Source organism: Eulemur rufifrons, chromosome 19, assembly GCF_041146395.1.
Source record: "Eulemur rufifrons isolate Redbay chromosome 19, OSU_ERuf_1, whole genome shotgun sequence".
Lineage (NCBI taxonomy): Eukaryota > Metazoa > Chordata > Mammalia > Primates > Lemuridae > Eulemur > Eulemur rufifrons.
In genome coordinates this window covers 83335163-83358138 of record NC_091001.1, presented here as the reverse complement: position 1 = coordinate 83358138, position 22976 = coordinate 83335163, and the positions used below count along the sequence as shown (strand labels likewise).

The 22976-nt window shown below is 39.5% G+C and overlaps 1 protein-coding gene across 1 annotated transcript in view; it reads right to left on the bottom strand.

The window, feature by feature from the left end:
- LOC138399822 (large ribosomal subunit protein eL39-like) overlaps nucleotides 1-20642 on the bottom strand; it is a 196972-nt gene extending 176330 nt beyond the window's left edge. Inside the window, exon 1 of the mRNA XM_069494488.1 lies at nucleotides 20633-20642. The gene's annotated coding sequence lies outside the window, so the exon portion shown is untranslated. The remainder of the gene's footprint in view (nucleotides 1-20632) is intronic.
- Nucleotides 20643-22976: the final 2334 nt, after the last annotated feature.

Genomic DNA, 22976 nt, shown 5'->3' with positions numbered 1-22976 from the left:
TGCACAAGATGTGGGCAGTGTGGGAGAGGGCTGGTGTGGGTGGTCTTAGGCCTGCCCACTGGGGCTACTTGAAGGAGCAAAGGGAGCCCAGTAGCAAGAAGCTAGAGATGAAGCCCAGTTCCTAGGGGTTGGAAGCAACCGCCCACAATAGAACACATCTGTTAGGGTCAAGGGACCTGCAGGAAAGAGATCCCCAGTAAGAGAATCTTCTAAGAGACCATAAAAGTGCCCACTAGAGAAAAAACAGGCTTTAAACTCTGCCAAGCCCAGAATTCAAGACCAGGTTATAATGGGACCTTCTATCCACTTACCTCCCCCCGCCCCCTTCCTACACCTGGGCCCTGGAAGGATAAACCGGGCAGGAGGTTCAAGGTTGGAGAGGTTGCAAGAACCCACGACAATAAACTAAAGGAAAATGCCAACCACCCCCTCCTTTCTCACTGCACTACCAACCTAAGCAGATCTAAGCAGGAGGAGGAAAGAAATTTAGACAATAAATCAAGTTGAGAGTTTTTATTAAGGTCTTGGGTGGACAACACAATTTATAAATTGAGACTAGGCTTATGTCTTAAAGTGACTCTCAGACTTTTTATTATCTAAAAATGAGTGGAAAAGTCTTGTACTTGCCAAAAATTTTATCCAAGAGCAGGAAAATATTACCCCACTGACATTTTTAAAGGAAGTTGAGGGTCCAGGCGTGGTAATCCTAGCACTCTGGGAGGCCAAGGCAGGAGTACTACTTGAGGCCAAGAGTTCAAGAACAGCCTGAGCAAAAGCAAGACCCTGTCTCTCCAAAAAGTAGAAAAAATTAGCCGGGCGTGGTGGTGCAGGACTGTAGTCCCAGCTACTTGGGAGGCTGAGGCAGGAGGATCACTTGAGCCCAGGAGTTTGAGTTGCAGTGAGCTATGGTGACTCCATGGCACTCTAGCCTAGGTGACAGAACAAGACTCTGTCTCAAAAAAAAGAAAAGAAAAGAAAAAAAGAAATGCTATGATGGTTAACTTTTGTTTTTTAGAGACAAGACTCAAAATCCTGGGCTCAAGCAATCCCCCCACCTGAGCCTCCTAAGTAGCTGGGATTATGGCCGTGCACCACCATGTCCAGCAAGTTACAGTTAATTTTATCATCTTAGCTGGGCTAAAGGATGTCCAGATAGCTGGTAAAACATTATCTCCAAAGGTGTTTATGAAGGTGTTTCCACTTGAATCAATAGACTGAGTCAAAAAGGTCAACCTCACCAATATGGTCAGGCATCATCCCATCTGTTGAGGGTTTGACTAGAACAAAAAAGCAGAGGAAGGACAAATTCACTCTCTCTCTTCGAGCTGGGACATCCATCTTCTCCTGTGCTTGGACGTTAGAGCTCCTGGCTCTCAGGGCTCTGGGCTCAGACTGGGAGTTCCACCGTCAGCTCTCCTGCTTCTCAGCCCTTCAGACCCAGCCTGCATCACACACGGGCTTTCCTGGTTCTCCAGCTCGCAGACGGCAGCTCATGGGACTTCTTGGCTTCCGTAATCACATGAGTCAATTCCCATATGGAGAACCCCGACTAATACAAATACTTTTCCTTTAATAGTTTTCAAGTTTTGTTTTTCATATTCAGATCTTTAATTAATCTGGAATTTACTTTTTGTGTATGGAATGGAATAGGGATTTATTTTTGTCTTCTTTCAGAAAATCAATTTTCCTAGTACCATGTGTTAAACATCTACACTTTCCCACTGATTTGTGAGACTACACCTACCATATACCAAGATCTCATACTATGCAAACTCTCTGTTTATGGGCTCTTTATTCTGTTCCTCTGATCTATTTGTTTATTCTGCATCAATATACAACATTTAAATTACTCTAGACTTATAATGCCTTTACTTCTGGTCTGAGCAACACAGCAAGACCCTGTCTCAAAAATAAATAAAATAATAAAAAAATAAAATAAAATAAGGCTGAATAATATTCGTTTGTATATATGGACCACATTTTGTTTATCTATCCATCTATTGATGGACATCTGGGTTGTTTACACATTTCAACTATTGTCACTGTGCTTTTTTTTTCTTTTCTGAGATACACTGCAGTGGATTCATCCTAGCTCACAGCAACCTCAAACTCCTGGGCTCAAGTGATCTTCCTGCCTCAGCCTCCCGAGTAGCTAGGAATACAGGCTTGAGCCACAATGCCCTGCTAATTTTTCTATTCTTTTTTTAAGTAGAGATGGGGTCTTGCTCTTGCTGGTCTCAAACTCCTGGTCTCAAGTGATCCTCCCACTTGGGCCTCCCAGAGTGCTAGGATTATAGACATGAGCTGTGACGCCCAGTCATGTCACTGTACTTTCTTGATCTGAAAGTAACCAAATAGGCTGAGAGTGGTGGCTCCGACCTGTAATCCTAGCACTCTGGGAGGCTGAGGCAGGAAGATCACTTGAGCTCAGGAGTTTGACACCAGCCTGAGCAAGAGTGAGGTCCTGTCTCTACTTAAAAAAAAAAAAAAGAAAAAGAAAAAATAAATAAAACCCGGCTGGGCATTGTGGTGTGTGCCTATATAGTCCCAGCTGCCCGGGCGGCTGAGGCAGAAGGATCACTTACAACAGAGGAGCTGGAGCTTGCAGTGAGCTACAATGACATCACTGCACTCTACCCAGGGCCACAGAGTAAAACTCTGTCTCAACAGCGATAACAAGAAAAGTAGTGAAATATGTGTTATTATAGAAAAAGGCCTAAAATATTACACAACAAACCACAACCAGTGGGTGCCTGTTGGGTTCAATTGGGAATGAAGAAAATTTTTACTCTTCATTCTTCTAATATATAATGTTCCTATGTTATTTAAATTTGTTGCAACGATTTTTATGCAATTTTAAAAACTAATAAAATGTTTTAAAAATAAATGCTTCCTTTTGATCAGAAGTGGGATGCTCAAGAGAGATAATGAATCACTGCGAATGTGTGGGTTTTTTTTTAATTGTGGTTAAAAACGAGTATCATAAAATTTACCATCTTAACTATTTTTAAGTGTGCACACAAACACGTTTTTAAAAATTATTAGGACAAGCTTGGGGTGGTTCCACTAGTAGTCGACCAGCCATAGAATGAAGAAGAGCAGTTATTAAAAATTAAAATCACACCACAGGAAGCTATTTATGACTAAATGAGACTATTGCACTTTAATACTCACTTTTTTCCTCTTTTAATTCTCCTTAGTCTTCTGTATCAGACTTTATGACTCATAATGATTAACGATTATTAGTGATAACAGTCCTTTTTGAACAAAGCTGAAGCTCATCCCAGTAGCCCATTCCCAGAGTCTAAATGTGATTAAGAATATACTCAATTTCAGCTACATCATTTGCAGTAAAGTGCTACCCTTGTGTAACTGCTCTTGGTTTAACTGAAAATGCCACTGTGATTTTTATCTGTTCAAATTGTGTAACATTGTTCCTGACAGGCGCACAGTTCTCCCATGCTGCTATTTCCCAGGTGGTTACAATAAAGTTTAAATGGTATTTCTTAATATCCTTGCAAAAGGCTCAACTTAGGGAAATGGAGACTAAAGTTCAAAGGTTTGCTCAACCAGAGCTGGAAAACCCAGCCTTAGCACTCAGCTACTCAATACAACTTGAACTTTCAGCCTTCTGATTAAAAGTAAGATCATCCATTTATTTCAGTTCTGGCCGTGCCGGATGTAACTTTAACAGAATAAAATAACTACCCAAGATGGATAGCTGCAGGGAGGAGACAACAGGCCATGGGTACCAGGGTCAAATCCCAGGACTGACTTCAAGGCCAGCTCTACTCGCAAGACAACCGAGGCAGCCGGTCAATCTGTAAGCAGAGACTCCTGCGCTGCTGGGTGGTCGTCAGCACCGAATGAGGATCCTGTGTTAGAAGACCTAGGTCTGAACCGCAGCTGAGCTACAAAGAGCTAGTGTGCTTCTGGACTACCCTGAGATGGTTTCTTTATCTGTAAGAGGGGTTAATAATACCTACTTTCCAGGATAAATGCACAGACCATGCAATAGCGGGTAAGGAATGTGCACCGCAGAGGCTGGTCTTCATTGTCCTCCCCCAGCCTCCCTGGACCTCAATCCGGGTCCCCACGGGGCTAGGGCTCACAGTGACAAATCATTCTGACCTCTCCCGCAAATGAACAGTTTAGACAGTTGAACTATTTTTAAACACTGAATTGAATGATTCTTTAAATCTTCTAAGTCTCAGGTTGTATCCCTAACCCAGACCAGCCACTGCTCAAATATATGTTGTTGGAAACAAAAGGGGCTGTTTTATGAGTGGGGATGGATCATCACAAAACGATAGGCGACCACACAAAAATGACTCAGTGAGAGTAAAAAACAAGTCACGAAACAGTAGTATAAACTGATCTCATTTTTGGAAGGAAAAACCATCTTGATATGTATACACATACACACAGAAAAAAAATTGCAAAACGAAATATGCCAAAATGTTAAAAATGATCAACTGAGTTTATGTGTTCATTCAACAAACATTTACTGAGCAACAGTTATGTGCTGGCCTTGCTGCTAAGGGTTGGGGATACAGTAATTAATTACACATATAAGGCTGCTGTTCTGATAAAGCATTTAGTATAGTTCAGAAGTGATAATATTAATAATAAAAAAGAACCAATGGGATGAAGAACATCTATCGAACTTAATCTATTACAGGGTCCAAAAGGCCCCCAAGAAAGACACCATTTAAGCCAAGATCTGAAGGATAAGTAGGAGTTAGCTGGACAGCAGGATATGGGTGTGGGAACAGCATTAGGGACGATTTTGATTTTTACCTTTTTACCTGTAATTTATATATTTTTCTTAATGATCATAATATTTAGAGTACTTATTGTTCTATTGGTGACATCTTCCTACTCCAACGCAGAATATGTTTTCTGATCACATCAAAGGTTTCAGGCAATTTCTCAGTGTTTATCTGGGGCCGGCTGTGGGCTCTATACTCTTACTAGGCACTGGGAGATGCAAGTGGAGAACAGAGCTAAATATCCCAGAATCTAAGCATTGGAAAAACGCTGAGCATTGGAAAAAACCTTGGAATCAACAAAATCTCTTAGTCAAGACCTAGACCCAGAGAGAATAATAAGCATCTTAACAAGGCCCACAGTGCAAGAGCAGACAGATGGTTCGACAAGTTCGATTTCTGTTTCATTTTTAAACTACCAATCCAATACGTGGTTCCTGATCTGGCTGGCTTGAAACTAAAAGTGTCTATAAGACAAGGTCACTGGGAACCAAGATGTTAGTGCAACTGACACAGTGAGAAGCCATTGTTCAGCAGCTGCATTAAGAAAAAAATTTAATGACGTAAAATCTAATGCTGATGAGGGTGTGGTGAAAATGACAATATCAGGCATTACTGAGTGCTATGGTTTGAACGTGTTCCCAAAGTTCCTGTGCTGGAAACTTAATCCTCAGTGTAACAGTGTGGAGAGGTGGGCGCTTCAAGAGATGATTAGGTCAAGATTAGGTCCTCATGCCTGGATTAATGCCCTTATCTTGGGGCTGAGTTCCTGATAAAAAGATGAATTTGGCCCCCTTGCCTCTCTCTCTGTCACCCATGTGATGCCTTCCGTGATGTCATGATGCAGCTAGAAGGCCTTCATCAGATGTGGCCCCTCAGTGTTGGACTTCCCAGCCTCCAGAACCATGAGCCAAATAAACTTCCATTGTTTATGAATTACCCAGCTAATGGTATTCTGTTATAGCAGCACAAAACGGACAGCACTGCAAATCCGTACACTCCAAATGAAAATCAGTGTGGCAGTGTATTTCAAAAGCCATAAAAATGATAAGACTCTTTGGTCCACGTTTGTGATTCTTATCCTAGAGGAACAGACAACTTCTGGCATGGCCATATGCAGACATTTGAAAGTGATGGCTATGGAGACTCTACAGGAAGAGGGAAAAGCTCAGAGTTTAATGCAGATGCTGCTTATATTTCTACCATATATAAATATAATCACATGAAGCCACGTTTATGCATTTGCCCCCTAAGCCACTAGAATGGCTTTCTCCAAAGCCCCATAAGCACCTAGTTGCTGAACCCAGTTCACACTTCTCAGTCCCAAAGCTCACCTCAGTTCTCAAGCATTTAACACCCCACCTCCCTGTTGGGTCCCTCAACTCCCTTTCCTCCTCTTGTCCAATTTGGTAGTCTCCAGGGACCAAGCCCAGGTTACTTCCTCTATTCCAACATTCTTTCAGGGAGATTTTTCATATCTTTTTCCAAACTAGCTTCTACTTCCATCCATAAGCCAAGGACTTGTCACAAATCCTGACCATTTGGCTGACTCTAGATCTGACATCTCCCCAGGGCTCCAGGCACACAGCCACCAGCCTGCTTGACATTTCCATTTGGATACTGCCCAGGCTCCTCAAGTCAGTAGGTCTAAAATGGAACTCTTTCCCACCAAAAGTTGCTCGTTCTCTGTCTCTCTCATCATTGCTACTGGATCCACTCTCAACACTTCCTCTACCTAGATGATGATCACAGCAGTTTCCTAATTGGTCCCACTCTCCCCTCTCTCCACCCTTTGCACAGTGGACAGAGTGATCCCCTTTAAGTACAAACCTTGCCATGTCATTCCCCTGAGGTAAGTCCTTCAAAGGCTCTCTGCCTGCAGGGTAAAGCCCACCTCCCATGAGGCCTTTCCTACTCTGACCTCTGCCTGCCCAACAGCACTCCTCACACACCCTTCTCTGTGCACTTTCCCAGCCAAGTGCAATTGCCAAAACAAGCCACTTGCTCTTGCTTTGGTACACGCTGAACCCTACAAGTGTTGTGAATCCTTAGGGGTATGTCTCTCCTAACTGAATCTGAGAATCACTCCCCTTGGAAGCCTTCCTTGACTGCTGAGCTGACTGAGATGGTCGTCCTCTAGGATCCCACAGCAGCTGTTTCATCACCTTTTTCCTCCCCCTAAACCTCTTCAGTGTTTTATTATTGGTCTCTTTCCCTATCAGGAGCTCCTTATGACCAAGGAGTGTGTCTCCCACGTGTGTGGCTAGAGCCCGGCTCAGAGAGAAATGAGGAGAGGGGAAGAAAATAAAGCAAGTGATGACAGCAACTTCTTACAATGATAAGGAAGTATGTGCTTATTTTTTCTCTTCCTGCTTTCTATAGTGTCTAGTATGTGGATTATGTTATTTTGATACATTTTTTAAAAATCAACTCATTTTTAAGACGTGTCCACTCTCCCTTAGCTAGCTCCAATGAAAACAACTTGCTGCCCAAGTAAAGTCAACATCAAGTTCCACTCTCCCCAGACCCCTCTGGCTCCTCAAGACCCCCACCTTGAGCCCCACAAATTATTCAGGACTTGGCAAAGTAGAAAGGCTTACTTCCACATTTTCAGCAGACTAAAGGACCACCCACACACCAGAGAATGCCTTGGCCTTGAAAAGGTTACATTGCTCTTGTAGCCCAGTGCCAAAACCCATTTTTGGCCAAACATTCATCAGAACCTCACTGTATTCACAGCCTGAACACAGATGAAGAGGTACTTTGGCAGCCCTTGCCTAAGATTTATAGGGGACAGAGATGATGGGACATCTGACTGATATATCCATCACCTTGTCAATTTGAGACATCAGTGAAAGATGGGGTGGGGGAGAGACTTAGAAAATTCCCCCTTCCTTTTCTTTTTTTACCAAAACATTAATTATCTTTTCAAGTATCTAAAAGTTCAACCATGCACACTGGCTTATAATTCTTTTAAATCTCTGAAAAATAATCCAACCATATAATGTTCAGTCTGACATTTGCTATTATTTTTCCTTAAAAGAAAACAAAAACCAGATTAGTTCCAAAAATAAAATATAAAGAAAAACTCAGATGAGGAGCAAACCCTGTGGCTTAGAAATCATTACCCTGATTAACAGCACATAAGTGTTACCTGACGAATGGATTCCTATCTTAAATGCAATTATCACAAATTTCTTGTGCTTCCCCACTGTTTTTATAGTTTATGCCCAGCTCTTGAAGCAACGACTTTAACAGCAATAAATCAAAGGAAACCTCTCCCTGGAACATGGGCAGACTGCTTCACATCTCAGCCAGCGGAGCCCCTGGAGGGAAATGCTGGGCCTTGGCCCAACAGCTGTCCAGCAAGACACCCACTTCTCTGCCCTCAGAAGTCCTTGCATCTACCCCTGAAGGGGTGATTTTCACAATTGAGCCCATCACCAGCACCTGCTAGGACGTAGGGCAAGAATGTCAAATCCAGAGTCACTATCTCCAAGAAGTAGGGGTGGGCAGAGAAGAAAGGTGAAGGGTGAAGGGAGAGGGAGGAGGGTCACGTGTCCTTTTCACTAAGAGAAATGAAAGGGCTTGGCAGGCATTTCTGTCACTGAGAACATACTGTAAACAAGCAACAGCATATATTATAGAAAGTACAATTTCAGGCCCGGCGAGGTGGCCCACGCCTGTAATCCTGGCACTCCGGGAGGCCGAAGTGGGAAGATCACTTGAGCTCAGGAGTTCAGGACCACCCTGAGCAACAGGGAGACCCCGTCTCTACTAAAAATAGAAAAAGTTAACCAGGTGTGGTGGCGCGTGCCTGTAGTCCCAGCTACTCGGGAGGCTGAGGCAAGAGGATCACTTGAGCCCAAGAGTTTGAGGTTGAAATGAGCTATGATGACACCATGGCACTCCAGCCTGGGTGACAGATCAAGACTCTGTGTCAAAAAAAAAAGAAGGGCACAATTCCCAAGATTTTTGATTCAACTCAACTCAACACATTTTACATGCCTAGGAGTACCTACCATCATCGCCTGGAAACTTACCTCCTGTAGATTATTTATTTCTTACCACAGAGAAAAGTAGTTAAAAGGGAGAGGAAAAGAGAATATGAAAGCAGGTCAGAGAGGATCAAATGATTGCCTCAAGACCCCTGACCAACAGAGGCACTGTCACAGCCAGGAGACACCTTTTGTGCTTCATCCACCAGTCGTTTATTGTAAAGAGAAGTTTTGGTTCAGAACAAAAGGGAAAGGAGTCCACCAAGAATGAACTACTGCACATCGGTTGACGAAGTCAACTCAACAGATAGTAACGTGTATTTAGTAGCAGGTGTAGGTGGTTCTCAAAGTCAAAATTTATTAACTATTCAAATGTTCAAGCTGTACAGAATTTTTTTCAGATGTGCATACAACATATTTGTATCATAACAAAGTAAATTTTTTATGAAATATTATTTCCTTAAGGACTGAAGATGCTAAAACGCTTCAACCATGAATCAATTAACTATTTGATGCACAGGTACTACTAAAGATCTGACATAAATACATAAGTAACACAGCCGAGTAAGAAAAACTATGACTCAAATGACTGCACACTTTACTAATCCCATATTAAAGTAGAAAACAAAATTATGTCACATAAATTGAGCTGATTTTTAAGAATCTTTTTATTAGAGGATAAAAGCTATGTTCATTTAAACCATCATTCCTAAAAGAGCTACCAAACAATACAATTATTACCTTAAAACCCAAACTATAATACAATCTTTACTACCTAAATCACTTCCCTGTTGGTTGATACAGTACATCTGATCTCCCCATAACATATCCAGCAGCCATTAATGACGACAATTAACAGTAGTTATGTGCACACAGGAGAAGTAATAAAACTGGCCACACACATATTTGAATAACTACTCCCATTGAGAATAGGGTCAATAAAAATACTGGTTAAAACCAATACGTATTGTATCTGTTTATCTTTAGCAGTAAAAGCCAAACAACACACACATATTATTTTTTCCATAAAATCTTCACATGTCAAAATACTTTTTAATCCAGGTTCAAATAATTAATAATGAAAAGACATTCCATCTTCTTTCTTACTTCCATTTTATCAGGCCCGCATTCACAGGTGCACAGAAAGATGCATAAGTGAAATGACAATTTGACCATAGACTGTTTGCAAGACAGAAGTGCTCTATTTTAAGGCAAGTATCTTTATCACATACATACACAGCAATTTATCCATTGATGAATTTTATCATATGACAGTACCAAACAAGAAACTGAGGTATAACTTTACTCAACATAAGTACAAATGTCAGAAAGTGTAAAGACATTCTCAGTGTACGCCACATATTTCACCCATAACTAAATACAGAACTCTTCTCAAAGTTCTTATAGGCCCAGAAATACCCGAGATTCTCAATTCTAGAAAAAATACTAGAAATTAAATACTCTAATATCTTTGCAATAAGGCTCTCCACATAAGGCTACCTTTGATATAAGGCTACTTTGACTTAGTTCCTGAAAATAGCAAAAATGTGCACCAAAATTCAAGGTATTCTGAACTAAAGAAAGAGGCCTTGGTCTCATGAGGGATAGTGAGGTGACTAGTTTACTGATCAAAATTAAACTTAAGCTAAAATCAAATTTAAAACACATCAAATAAAAACTTTTCCTATGATTCTACAACATAAAACTGAACTATCATGATATAAAAATGGTTGAATGTATAACCATTTTTTAGTGCAAAACAGACACATTTGTCTTTACATAAATAAACAGAATGTAATCCATAACTTGGTATTCATAATATATTTCAAAAATCTACATTCTATGACCTTTACAAAAGTAAATCTATTCTTTACTTTCAAGTTGGAAATGACCTGACAGTTTATCTTTGGAGATTTCCAGTCAATGGCTTTCTAAAATGAAGGATAATGCAAATCTAAGTCACAGGCCATTTGGTGCATTAACATGTAAGCCATCAGTTTGGGGCTCCAAAAGAGAAAAATGATTGATATTACATAAAGTGAAAAAAAATATACCCCAAATTTATGCTCTAGTCCAAAGACTTGAAATATCTATGTATTTTTAATTATTGAATAGTTTGATACAATGACATTCAGTGAAAAAAATCTGAGTACTAACTGTGTTCGTGTTCAAAACGTTTTCCTTAAAATGAAACGGACAGCCTTTATTAAGCTCAAATAGAATGACAAGGTAGATTTTTTTAAAGTTTGACAATTACTGCACTCATTTCCTCTATCAAACTCTCAGTGACATTAAGAGAAAAAAACGCTAATTATTTTCACCTAATAATTTAATCAAGTGCTCTAGAAAAATGTTCTTCTAAGGGGAAGTTTGGCAGGAATTGCTTATTAAATTTCCAAATTAGATCAAAAGAAGATTCAAAAAATTAGACTACCTAGCTGAATAAATAATAACAGTAAACATTAAAACAGCTGCATAGTAAGGAACCAGAAAGATCCACAACCCAAATTCCACTTACACAGTGATGTCAGGTGTCATCTGGTTGTGGGGTCTCCGGCTGACTCCTAGGGGAACAGGTACGAAGCTGTTGACTGGTTGCTCCTTTGCAAAGTTGGTTGCTCCTTTGCAAAAATGTCCTAGCGGTTGGGGGCAGGGGAGTGGTATACGGGGAGAGGAGCTCTAAGTGTAAATACCAAGTTAAATCTCCTTTATTTAAAGAGATCTAGAAATCTGCGTGTTTAATAATCATCCCAACATGCCACAGGCTTCAAGTCAAACACTAGCCCTTCCAGAGACAGCCACAAATCAGCCACAGCTTCGGCCCATTGAACTAATGACTTACTTGTTATAATTCTGGCTAATCACAACAGCAATTTGAGCTTTGAGTAAAATTCATTTTCTACTCTTGAGTGTATCAGACAGGTCAATCACTGTGACATCTATGTACTTGCTACTTCGTGCTCCAGTCAGCAAAATGTCATCATTTTGCAGGCCAAGGTTTGGCTCTGCACAGTCTCTGTGGGCCACATTATGGTACTTCCAACGCCTCCTTCTCAGGGAAACTGCCCTGCCCATGGCAGTCTCCCCACCCCAGAAAGACTGCTTCCCCCAAGCCAAGGGAAACTGGCTTGGAAAAACTCTCCCTAACCTGGGAGATGGTAAGACTAAGCTAATGCTACTCTGGAACTTGAGCAGGGAAAGTAGGAGAATCAACCAGTGGGACCCCAGGTGGAGAAAATACTGGAAGAGAATGAGAGATGCCATGCAGGTGAGAGTGATGCCAACCTGGATGCCAGACCCCGAGCGGTAGGAAGAGAGAGAGGAGAACTACCAGGCTCAGCCAGGCAGCTGCTATTATGTCCTTATAATAAACAACACCTCTGCGACCTCTGTGTTTTCCTGTAACGAATAAACCTATAAATACAGCTACAGCAAGAAAGATGTATTTCTGAGGGACTTCCAGCTATAAATTTTTCCTCTAAGCAAATTTTGTTTGTTAAGATGATCAACTAGGGTCATAGATTTATTTTCAGAATACTCAAAAGTATTAAGCAAAAATAATAGAACTATGAAACATTAATACATTATTTTTTATGAAAAGGGTGCTATAATTTGCATTATTCTCAATTTTAAGAACTGTAGCCATTACTCAAACATTCAATGACTAGTTAATGGGATCCTGCTATTCCTAAGAGTAGTTGTTATGAATAGTATTGAATATACTTATTTTACAGTTATGGCAAAGTACACCTCTCTTTGAAAGCTTTTTTTCCTAAACATTTTTAATAAATATGTAACATTACAAATGTGGTATGCCCAAAATCTTGGATTATAACTCCATTAAGTTTGATAACCATATTTGCATTGAAGATTATTAAGATTTGCCTAGCACACGCATAAGACTTATTTAAAATGTAACCATTAACCAAAGGCCTTTAGGGCATATGTATAAAATTAAAGAACTGTAAGACTTCAGTCAAATACCACATATACAATATTATTCATGACAAAATGCCCGTGGGGCTCTATCCATTAAAAGTTAGTCAAACTGGAAAACTTGCAAGTGAGCTTCCAACCACTTGGGGAAGTATTGTTTACATATAATATTGAGCTTTTCCTCCACTTATTTTACTAACATAATTCCCTAAAGGAATTTCACAATCATTATATTCATGACAATGAATTACATTAAAAAAATTGGATCCCCATGTGGTGGCTCACACCTGTAATCCCAGCACTTTGAGAGGCTAAGATGCCAGGATTGCTTGAGGCCAAGAGTTTGAGACCAGCCTTGGCAACATAGAGAGACCCTGTCTGTACAAAAAAATTTTTTAAATTAGCCTGGTACAAATGTGTAGTCCCAGCTACTCAGGAGGCTGAGGTGGGAGGAGGATAGCCCAAACCCAGGAGTTTGAGGTTACAGTGAGCTATGATCGGACCACTGCACTCCAGCCTGGGAGACAGAGCAAGACCCTGTCTCTAAGTAAATAAATAAATTAAAATTTTTTAATTTTTAAAAATTTAAAAATCTGGGCATAGTATTTGTGTAAAGGACCCTCAGGCTAAACCAAAGAATGGGTTTTTAGAGTAGAACACGAGCAGTTTTTTCCAGGTACAAGGATCTCTCAGAGGGTATCTGCCTGAGTGAAGCCAGCTGGTGGTCATCTCTGCGTACCCCACAGGATCCAGCACAGCAGTGACACTGATTAGGCAAATGCTCCTACTATGTGTGCACAAAGGATAACAAAAAAAAAATTTCCTAGGGCAATGCTGCAGACAAATTAACTACCAAGTTTTGATTTTGACATACCTTCTTTTTCATCCCAGTAATTCAGTGATACTTGCACTACGAAAACAGGCAGACTTAAACACCACTAGGAAGCCCAATTCTAGGAAGCTCAGACAGGCTCCCTGATTCTCAGGCTCTCCTACCAAGGTATCCCCAAGATAGGTGGAGGAAGAGAACTGAAACATCTCTAACACTGACCATCCAATGAGACAGAGGTGCTTTTATCCACATCCTCCGGCATTCTCCCAGGACTCTTGGAATATCTGAGTTTGAGAAGCACAAGCTCAGGTAATAAAGAGGCATTAAAATAAACTAACCAGGCCGGGCGTGGTGGCTCACGCCTGTAATCCTAGCACTCTGGGAGGCCGAGGCGGGTGGATCGCTCAAGGTCAGGAGTTCGAGACTAGCCTGAGCAAGAGTGAGACCCCGTCTCTACTAAAAATAGAAAGAAATTATATGGACAACTAAAATATATATACACAAAAAATTAGCCGGGCATGGTGGCACATGCCTGTAGTCCCAGCTACTCGGGAGGCTGAGACAGGAGGATCGCTTGAGCCCAGGAGTCTGAGGTTGCTGTGAGCTAGGCTGACACCACGGCACTCTAGCCAGGGCAACAGAGTGAGACTCTGTCTCAAAAAAAAAAAAAAAAAAAAACTAACCAGCCAGGTGCAGTGGCTCATGCCTGTTATCCTAGCACTCTGGGAGGCCGAGGTGGGAGGATTGTTTGAGCTCATGAGTTCAAGACCAGCCTGAGCAAGAGCGAGACCCCCATCTCTACTAAAAAAAATAGAAAGAAATTAGCTGGACAACTAAAAATATATAGAATAAAAAATTAGCTGGCCATGGTGGCGTATGCCTGTAGTCCCAGCTACTCGGGGGCGCTGAGGCAGGAGGATTGCTTGAGCCCAGGGGTTTGAGGTTGCTATGAGCTAGGCTGACACCATGGCACTCTAGCCCGGACAACAGAGTGAGACTCTGTCTCAAAATAAAATAAAATAACCAACAGAAACAAATCATCTTACATCACTTATGTCTGTGTGTCTATATATCTTCAGGCAAGAGAAAACAAACTCAAATTAACTTGGGTTAATGAAGAGAATCAGTTTAATAGACTTAGAAACCATTAAATGTATATCAATTGAAGAACTGTTTAAAAGCCATCAACAAGCACTTCTGTGGCTTCAACTTGATTAGTATCTTGTAGAGATTTAAAAACTCACTTCAACAAAATTTAAGTAAATCCTGGCATAGACAATACAACAGCTCAACTCACAACAAAATCTATCTCTTCATTAAAACACAATATTAGAAGCCAACAGCCCTTCATGATAAAAAACACTCAACAAATCAGGAATAGAAGGAAACTTCCTCAACCTGATAAAGGAAATCTATGGAAAAACCCACAGCTAACATCATACTTAATGATGAAAGACTAGAACTTTTCCCCCAAGATAAGGAAAAGGGCCAGGATGTCCACTCTTGCCATTTCTATGTAACATTGTAATGCAAGTTCTAACTGGAGTGGTTAAGCAAGAGAAAGAAATAAAAGGTATCCAGATTAGAGAGAAAGAAGTAAAACTATCTCTATTCCTGGATGGCATGATCTCATATATAGAATACCCTAAAGAATCCTTAAATAACTATTAGAGCCAATAAATGAATTCAGCAAGTGTGATGATGGTTCATTTTAGGTGTCAGTCTGACTTGATTAAGGAATATCTAGAGAACTGGTAAAGCATTACTTCTGGGTGCGTCTGTCCTGGTGTGTGTAGAGAAGAATGGCATGTGAGTCAGTGGACTGAGCGGGGAAGAACCACCCTCAGTGTCAGCAGACATTGGCCAGGGGCCTGGATAGAACAAAAAAGGCAGAGAAAAGGCAATTTTCTCCCCCCACGATATCTCTTTCTCCCTTCCCCCTGGAGCTGGGACACTCTTCTTCTTCCCTTAAACATCAGAACTCCAGGCTCTCTGGACTTTGGACTGCAGGACTTACACTAACAGCCCCACCACCACCCCGGGGTCTCAGGCCTTCAGCTTTGGACTAAGAATTATACCATCAGCTTCTCTGGTTCTGAGGCTTTGGGACTTGGACTGAGCCACACTTAGAGCATTTGTGGAACTTCTCAGCTTCCACAACCATGAGTCAATCCCTCTAGTAAATCCCCTCTTATATATATGTATATCTATACATCTCCTATTGGTTCTGTCTCTCTGGAGAATCCTGACTAAAACAGCAAGGTTTCAGGATATAAGATCAATACTTAAAAATCAGTTGTGTTTCTATACACTAGCAATAAACAATCTGGAAATGAAACTAAGAAAACAATTTGATTTATAATAGTATCAAAAAGAATAAAATACTTGGGAATAAATTAAACCAAAGAAGCATAAAACTTGTATGATGAAAACTATAAAACACTGTTGAAAGAAATTAAAGAAGATCTAAGTAAATGGACAGATAGCCCATGTTCATGGATTGGAGGACTTAATATTGTTAGGATGATAATAATTACTCTAATTGATCTACAGATTCAGTAACATTCCTATCAAAATTCTAACTGCCTTTTTTGCAGAAATGGACCTACCAATACTGAAATTCATATAGAAATGCAAGGGACCCAGAATAGCCAAAACAATCTTAAAACTTAGGAGGGACTCACACTTCCTGATTTCCAAACTTACTACAAAACTACAATCTTTGGTGTGGTTCTGGCACAAGAATAGACATATAGATCACTGGAATGGAATTGAGACTCCAGAAATAAACCCACATGTCTATAGTCAATTGATTTTTGATAATGATGCCAATCCTATTAAGTGGGGAAAGAATATTTTTTCCAACAACTGGATATCCACAGGCAAAAGAATGAAATTGGACTCCTACATCACATCATATATAAAAGTTAACTCAAAATGGATCAGAGACCTAAAGGTAAGAGCTAATACAATAAAATTCTTAGGAGAAAACATAGGAGTACATCTTCATGATCTTGAGTTTCTTAGATATGACACCAAAAGCACAAGAGACAAAAAAAAAAATAGATAAACTGGACTGAATCAAAATTTAAAATTTGGTCTGGGCATGGTGGCTCATGCCTGTGATCCTAGCCCTCTGGGAGGCCAAGGCAGGAGGATCGCTGGAGGTCAGGAGTTTGAGACCAGGCAGAGCAAGAGTGAGACTCCATCTCTACTAAAAATAGAAAAAATTAGCCAGCCAACTAGAAATAGAAACAAAAAATTAGCCGGGCATTGTGGCGAGTGCTTTGTAGTCCCAGCTACTTGGGAGGCTGAGGCAGGAGGATTGCTTGAGCCCAGGAGTTGGAGGTTGCTGTGAGCTAGGCTGACACCATGGCACTCTAGCCCAGGCAACAGAGCAAGACTCTGCCCCCACCCAAAAAATTTAAAGTTTGTGTGCTGCAAATGAAACCACTAAGTAAATGAAAAGACAACCCTTAGAATTAGAGACAATCTCTGCAAATCATATGTCTAATAAGGGTCCAGAATTCAGAATATATAAACAACTCTTACAATTCAACAACAAATAGACAAATAACCCAATATTTTTTATGAGCTAAGGATTTATATAGACATTTCTCCAAAGAACATACAAAAATGACACATAAATAGATGAAAAGATGCTCAACATCATTAGTTACTAGGGAAATGCTTATCAAAACCACAGGGTAATACCACTCATACCCACTAGGTAGGCTACCACTTTTTAAAGGAAAAATAAGTGTTGGGAAGAATACGGAGACATTGGAACCCTCAGACATTGCTGGTGAAAATGTTAAATGGTTTAACTGCTTTATAAAAAAGTTTGGCAGCTCCTTAATAAGTTAAACATTACCATTTGACCTGATAATTTCATTCCTAGGTATGTATTCAAGAAAAAAAGACCCCCAATGTCCACAAAATAACTTGTACATGAATGTTCATAGTAGCATCATTCATAACAGCCAAAAAGCGGAAACAACCCAAATGTCCATCAGCTGATGAATGGATAAACAAAATGTGGTCTATCCATACAATGGAATATTATTCAGCCATAAAAAGAAATGATATGCTGATATATGCTATTAAACATAACATGGATGAACCTTGAAAACATTATACTAAGTAAAAGAAGCCAGACACAAAGACCACAAAGTGCATGATTCCATTTATACAAAATGTCCAGAATAGGCAAATCCTTAGAAAGAAAGTAGATTAGTGGTTGCCGGGGATGGGTGGAGTGGGAATGGGAAGTGACTGCTAATGGGTACGGGGCATGTGAACGTGTCCTGGAGCTAGATAATGGTGGTGGTTGTACAGCTCTGTGACTATACTAAAAACCAAAGGACTGTACATTTTAAAATGACAAATTTTATATGTGAATTATATCTCAATTTTTAAAAAACGCATTGTTAGAACCACCCCATATTTATTTAGTTCCATTTTGTAAATTCCCTAACTAATCTTGTCAAATAGCCTCAAGGTTGTCCACAGAGCCACAATGCCAACAACACTGACTGGTCAGTTTAGTCAAATATCCAGTGACCATTCCTCATTTTTCTCCCTGGCCACTCACTTGCCTCTCAGCATGGCGAAGACATGCTTAACACCTCACTTGTGTGGGATTAAACAGAATAGGATGTGAGTCACTCAACTGAGAGAGGCAAGGCAGTAAAGATGTAGACCAGGAAATAAGCAGAAAGAAGGTATCCATCTATCCTCCCCAGCTACCCCTTAGAAAACTTTTGTGGGGACTGGGAAACTACACTTCTTAGTTGACAGAAGTCCTCATTTTTAAGTCAAATGTTATTCTAATTCCTCAAATCTGATTTCACACATATCAGCTTTATAATTATTTGATCTAGTTTTGACCCCTATGTAGGTATGCCCTTCTCAAGAAACCTCAGTGCATAAAAAAACAAAATCTAAAAAATACCTACTTCAGGGGACGATGACACAAAACACAAGAGAAGGATGACTCGCAGGTTAAAGGATTCCCTAACTGAGTTCTTGTACACGTCCATCATTATGTATATAAAATACAAAGATGGGGCCAGGGATGATGACTCACGCCTGTAATCCTAGCACTCTAGGAGGCCGAGGCAGGAGGATCACTTAAACTCAGGAGTTGGAGACCAGCCTGAGCAAGAATGAGACCTCGTCTTTACCAAAAAGGAAGGAAAAAAAAAAGAAAGAAAGAAAAGGAAAAAAACCCAGCTGGGCATTGCGACACCTGCCTGTAGTCCCAGGTATGGAGAGGCTGAGGCAGAAGAATTGCTTAGAGCCCAGGAGTTGGAGTTTACAGTGAGCTATGATGATGCCACTGCACTCTACCCAGGGCGGCAGAGTGAGACTTTGTCTCAACAAAAACAAACAAGGCAACTGAGCACCCCTCCTCACAATCCCCCACCCCTTAAAAAAAAAGGGAAGACAATTAAAAAAAAAAAAAACCCACCATATTAAAGAATGCTGAACGAACAGAGAAGTGTATGCAACCTTCTCTGACCAAAATGGAACTTTTCCAGAACATTCCATTAAAGCTTCAACCCATATTGCTTCCTATTCAGTTATGACATTTCTCAGCCTGGTTCTTCTAAATAATGCAATGATAACTATGAAATACCCGTGTTTATTTGTATAATATGTGAACAGGTGCGCAACTGTTTTGTAACTTAAAAATTCTATTGAAAATCTGAATTCCCTATGCACTGGTACCGAGCCCTCCTTCCTGACAACTAAGGCTTCTAAAAGCAGCATTTGCTTTTTAATTCAACCTACAAAAATATGGAGGACTCCAAAGCCCCAAATAAAATATTTTCAGAAGAAATCCTTCATGCTTTCTGATGTTGCAAAAGTTTAAAAAAGGAAGTATATCTAAAGAGTACTGAACCAAAAGTCTGAAAATCAGGTTTCTGGGGCCTAACCTGACATTAGATTGACTGTGGCTAAATCACAACCCATGGGAGCAGAGTCCCTGGTTGCTAACATTTGGATAGGACAAAAGGCACACAATTGGGGTCTCCAGGATCCCTTTAGTACCAACTTCATATGACTATATAAAATATTTAGACCATGTTTGATGGATTGCCCACCATAACGGAATGCACATTTAGGTAGGGTCAGGGGGCTCTGGAAATACTCTGTGAAGCTATGCTTAAATTTGGAGTTACAGAAGTTAATAGTAAAACACAACTAGGAATTTTCAGTGTTTTATTTTTCATTTCTACAGAAAACAGGCAAAATAAGCTACGTCTAGAAAATATTGAGCCAACAGAGAAAATTCTCCCAACACCAACATCCAACCTAACCTCATTCTCTACCTCCCCTAGATCCCAGGACATCTGGACAAAAGTTTAAAAAGAGGAAATAATATTTTGACCTACTGAGAGCCATTGTGAAAGAATATATTTTAACACATTTAAGAAAGTAAGAACTTGTAAGTCTGTGGTTACAAGTGACGACTAAACCCAAGAACAAATGCAACTGTTTCAACTAGCAACCTACAGTGACAATGCAGTAATAAAAGAAAAAGTCTGGAATGGTTACAGTATGTTCACTTTCAAATATATTCCCTAATTTTGGTTTTTTAATGCTGACAAACCCCATTTTAGAGAATACAAAACAAGTTACACATAAGATCAAGTCATGTAAGCCAGGTGTGACAAGATCAGAACAAAGATTCAGGTTTCCTTTTTCTTCTTTGGGTATTTTAATTTAGGATAATATCTGACTTACTGGTATAACATAAATCCCAGTGGTAACATTTATGCCATGAAGACTTGAGTTACGAGAAATGTCTAAAAGGACAGCTAAGACGGAAGTGGTACTTAGTGGTTTTGTTTTTTAAAGCAGCAATGTTCAGGCAAAGTTACCAGAAAATGCTCTGTTCCTAAAAACCTATAACATTCACAAAGACAAAACTCCAATATGTTTTTTTCACTTATGAATGAACTACTCTGTCTCATCATCTCCCTAATAAATAGGTAGCTGAACTGCCAATAGCATTGATCCAACATGCTTCTTCATGAATATTGGTCCTATAAAAAATCTGGCATCACCAACAAGAGATTTCTCATTACACAAGGGCTGCACAAAGTCTGTGTATATTCACACATGCGGCATATATACGTACAAGTGCCTGGCCTCTTCACATAGAAGTTTCCTCCCCCCTCGGTCAGTAGTTTGTGCCCAAGTCTGTAACAGACACTATGGGGACATAAAGATGTGTGCATAAAATAAGGTCCTACCTTTCAAGATAGTTATGATTTACTCTGGGAGATAAGACATTCACATGAAGAGTTCCTGGTACCAGTAAAATTGATGGTTATCATATTTTTATTAGTAATGTGGAGGTGCTATCATGTGCACATTATTTGCATGAATCACAAAGCTTTAATCCAAAGAGGTAAAAAAAATAAATAAATAAACCAGGCCATTTATTTCAATTATGTTAAAATACAATAAATACACAATAAATAATAGAATTTATTTTGAGTACGTAAAAAGGAGCACACCAATAATAGTAGGGAAGATAGGGCAGGATTTTTAATGGCCAAAATACCACATAAACTCAGGAAAGGAAATTAGAGAAAAAGTTTTGCTCTTATTACTTTAGCATGACAATGACAAAGAAGTGTGGGTTTCTCGAGACTTTTCTCAACACCCAGAGGTGTGTGAAGAATAAATTTCTGGGCTAGGTTTCTGGAGATCCAGATTTTAGCCCAACTCCTTCACAGTCACATCCTCTCTTGCCCTGGTTTTCTGCCTGTAAAGTTTGAACTAGATAATGGCTAATATTCCTTTAATGAACACTTATGGTAATCCTTCTCTTTGATAAATATATCCAGGTCCCATGTCCTACCCATCACTTCCCAACCCCTCTCTTCTACCCCTGATAAATTACAGTGTACAACATTAACTAATTCACGAATCTCTGACTTTAATGTTTCATGTTTACATACTGACTTTTTATGGCAACCTGGATGAAAAAGCAAAATCCTAATTCCTATTGCTAAAATTTAGTACTAAACAATCATCACTTTTACATTATCTAGTCTAATCATCTAGCCAGATTAATATGGTATTTCTTATTAATATGGTATTTCTTATATTCTTACAAAAAGTATTTAGCATAGCTTTAATTCACAATGGTAAAGATCAGATCAAATAATTATGTATTCATTGCTTTTACCTGGCTTAAAACTGACTTTAGCTACATAGCAACTAAGAGTACAGTAATATTTAATTTTTTCTTTTTACGATAATCCAGTGACAACACATAAGTGTGACTTTGGTATTAAAAAGCTACATAAATATACTTCTCTACAAAGATCAGAGGGAAAAAAAGGCTACATAAATATCCTTTTATCTGGTAAGTCTTATTCAACCCTTGGTACCCATGGTGCTTGGGGAAAAAGTTAAGAAGATAAATATGGGTTGTAATATTGAGTAATATCAAACTATTTCTACTGAGTAATATCAAACTATTTCTATATTATCATTTTTATGTTGGAAATATTCTTCTCTGGACATCTGAATATTAGGACAATTGTCATCTAGTAACAGCAATGAATTCAAATATTATTTAATAAAACACTAAACAAGCTCTCTTCAATTCTTAAATACTTTTCTGAGTATTTCAGTAAAGAGATACGAGAAATCCAAAATGGAAAATGCAGCTGGGTACAGTAGCTCACGCCTGTAATCCCAGCATTTTGGGAGGCCAAGGCAGGAGAATCACTTGAAGCCAGGAGTTCAAGACCAGCCTGAGCAACATAGCGAGCCCTCCTCTCTACAAAATAAATAAAAATAAAAAGGAAAAGGGATAATATATTCAAGCTTCCGTGAAGCTATATGATAAGGTAGATAATAGGCACAATAATAAAGCAGAGAATTGAGAAGTATGCCGGAAAAGTTTCTCAAATACTATTCTGGCTCGTATCTTAGCTCCATTATACAGTTTAAATTTTGGCCAAATTTTTAAAGTATTTGTTAAACAGTTCCTGCATGTGACATATGTTTCCTGGATACTTCTGACATTGATATGAGAAATTATAAAACATTTAGAAATGAAAATGTTACTCTCAAACAAAAAAACAACACTATAAGTTCCAAGCTTCTTCTGAATTCCTAAGATGGAAAAACATTTGGAAAATAGTAACTTTTTGTTTTAAAATGATCAAATAATGTACTTAAAAATAATGTGTAATTGTTCAAGGCAAGGAGGAAACAAGTCTAAATAAAATAAGGTCCTAGAAACTGGGTACAGTGGCACACGCTTGTGATCCCAGATACTCAGGAGGCTGAGGCGGGAGGATCACTTGAGCCCAGCCTGAGCAGTACAGCGAAATCCTGTCTCAGTAAAAAAATAAGGTCCTAAAGTTCACTCTAGGAGTCATTACTCTTCCTTTGCAGTCTCAATTC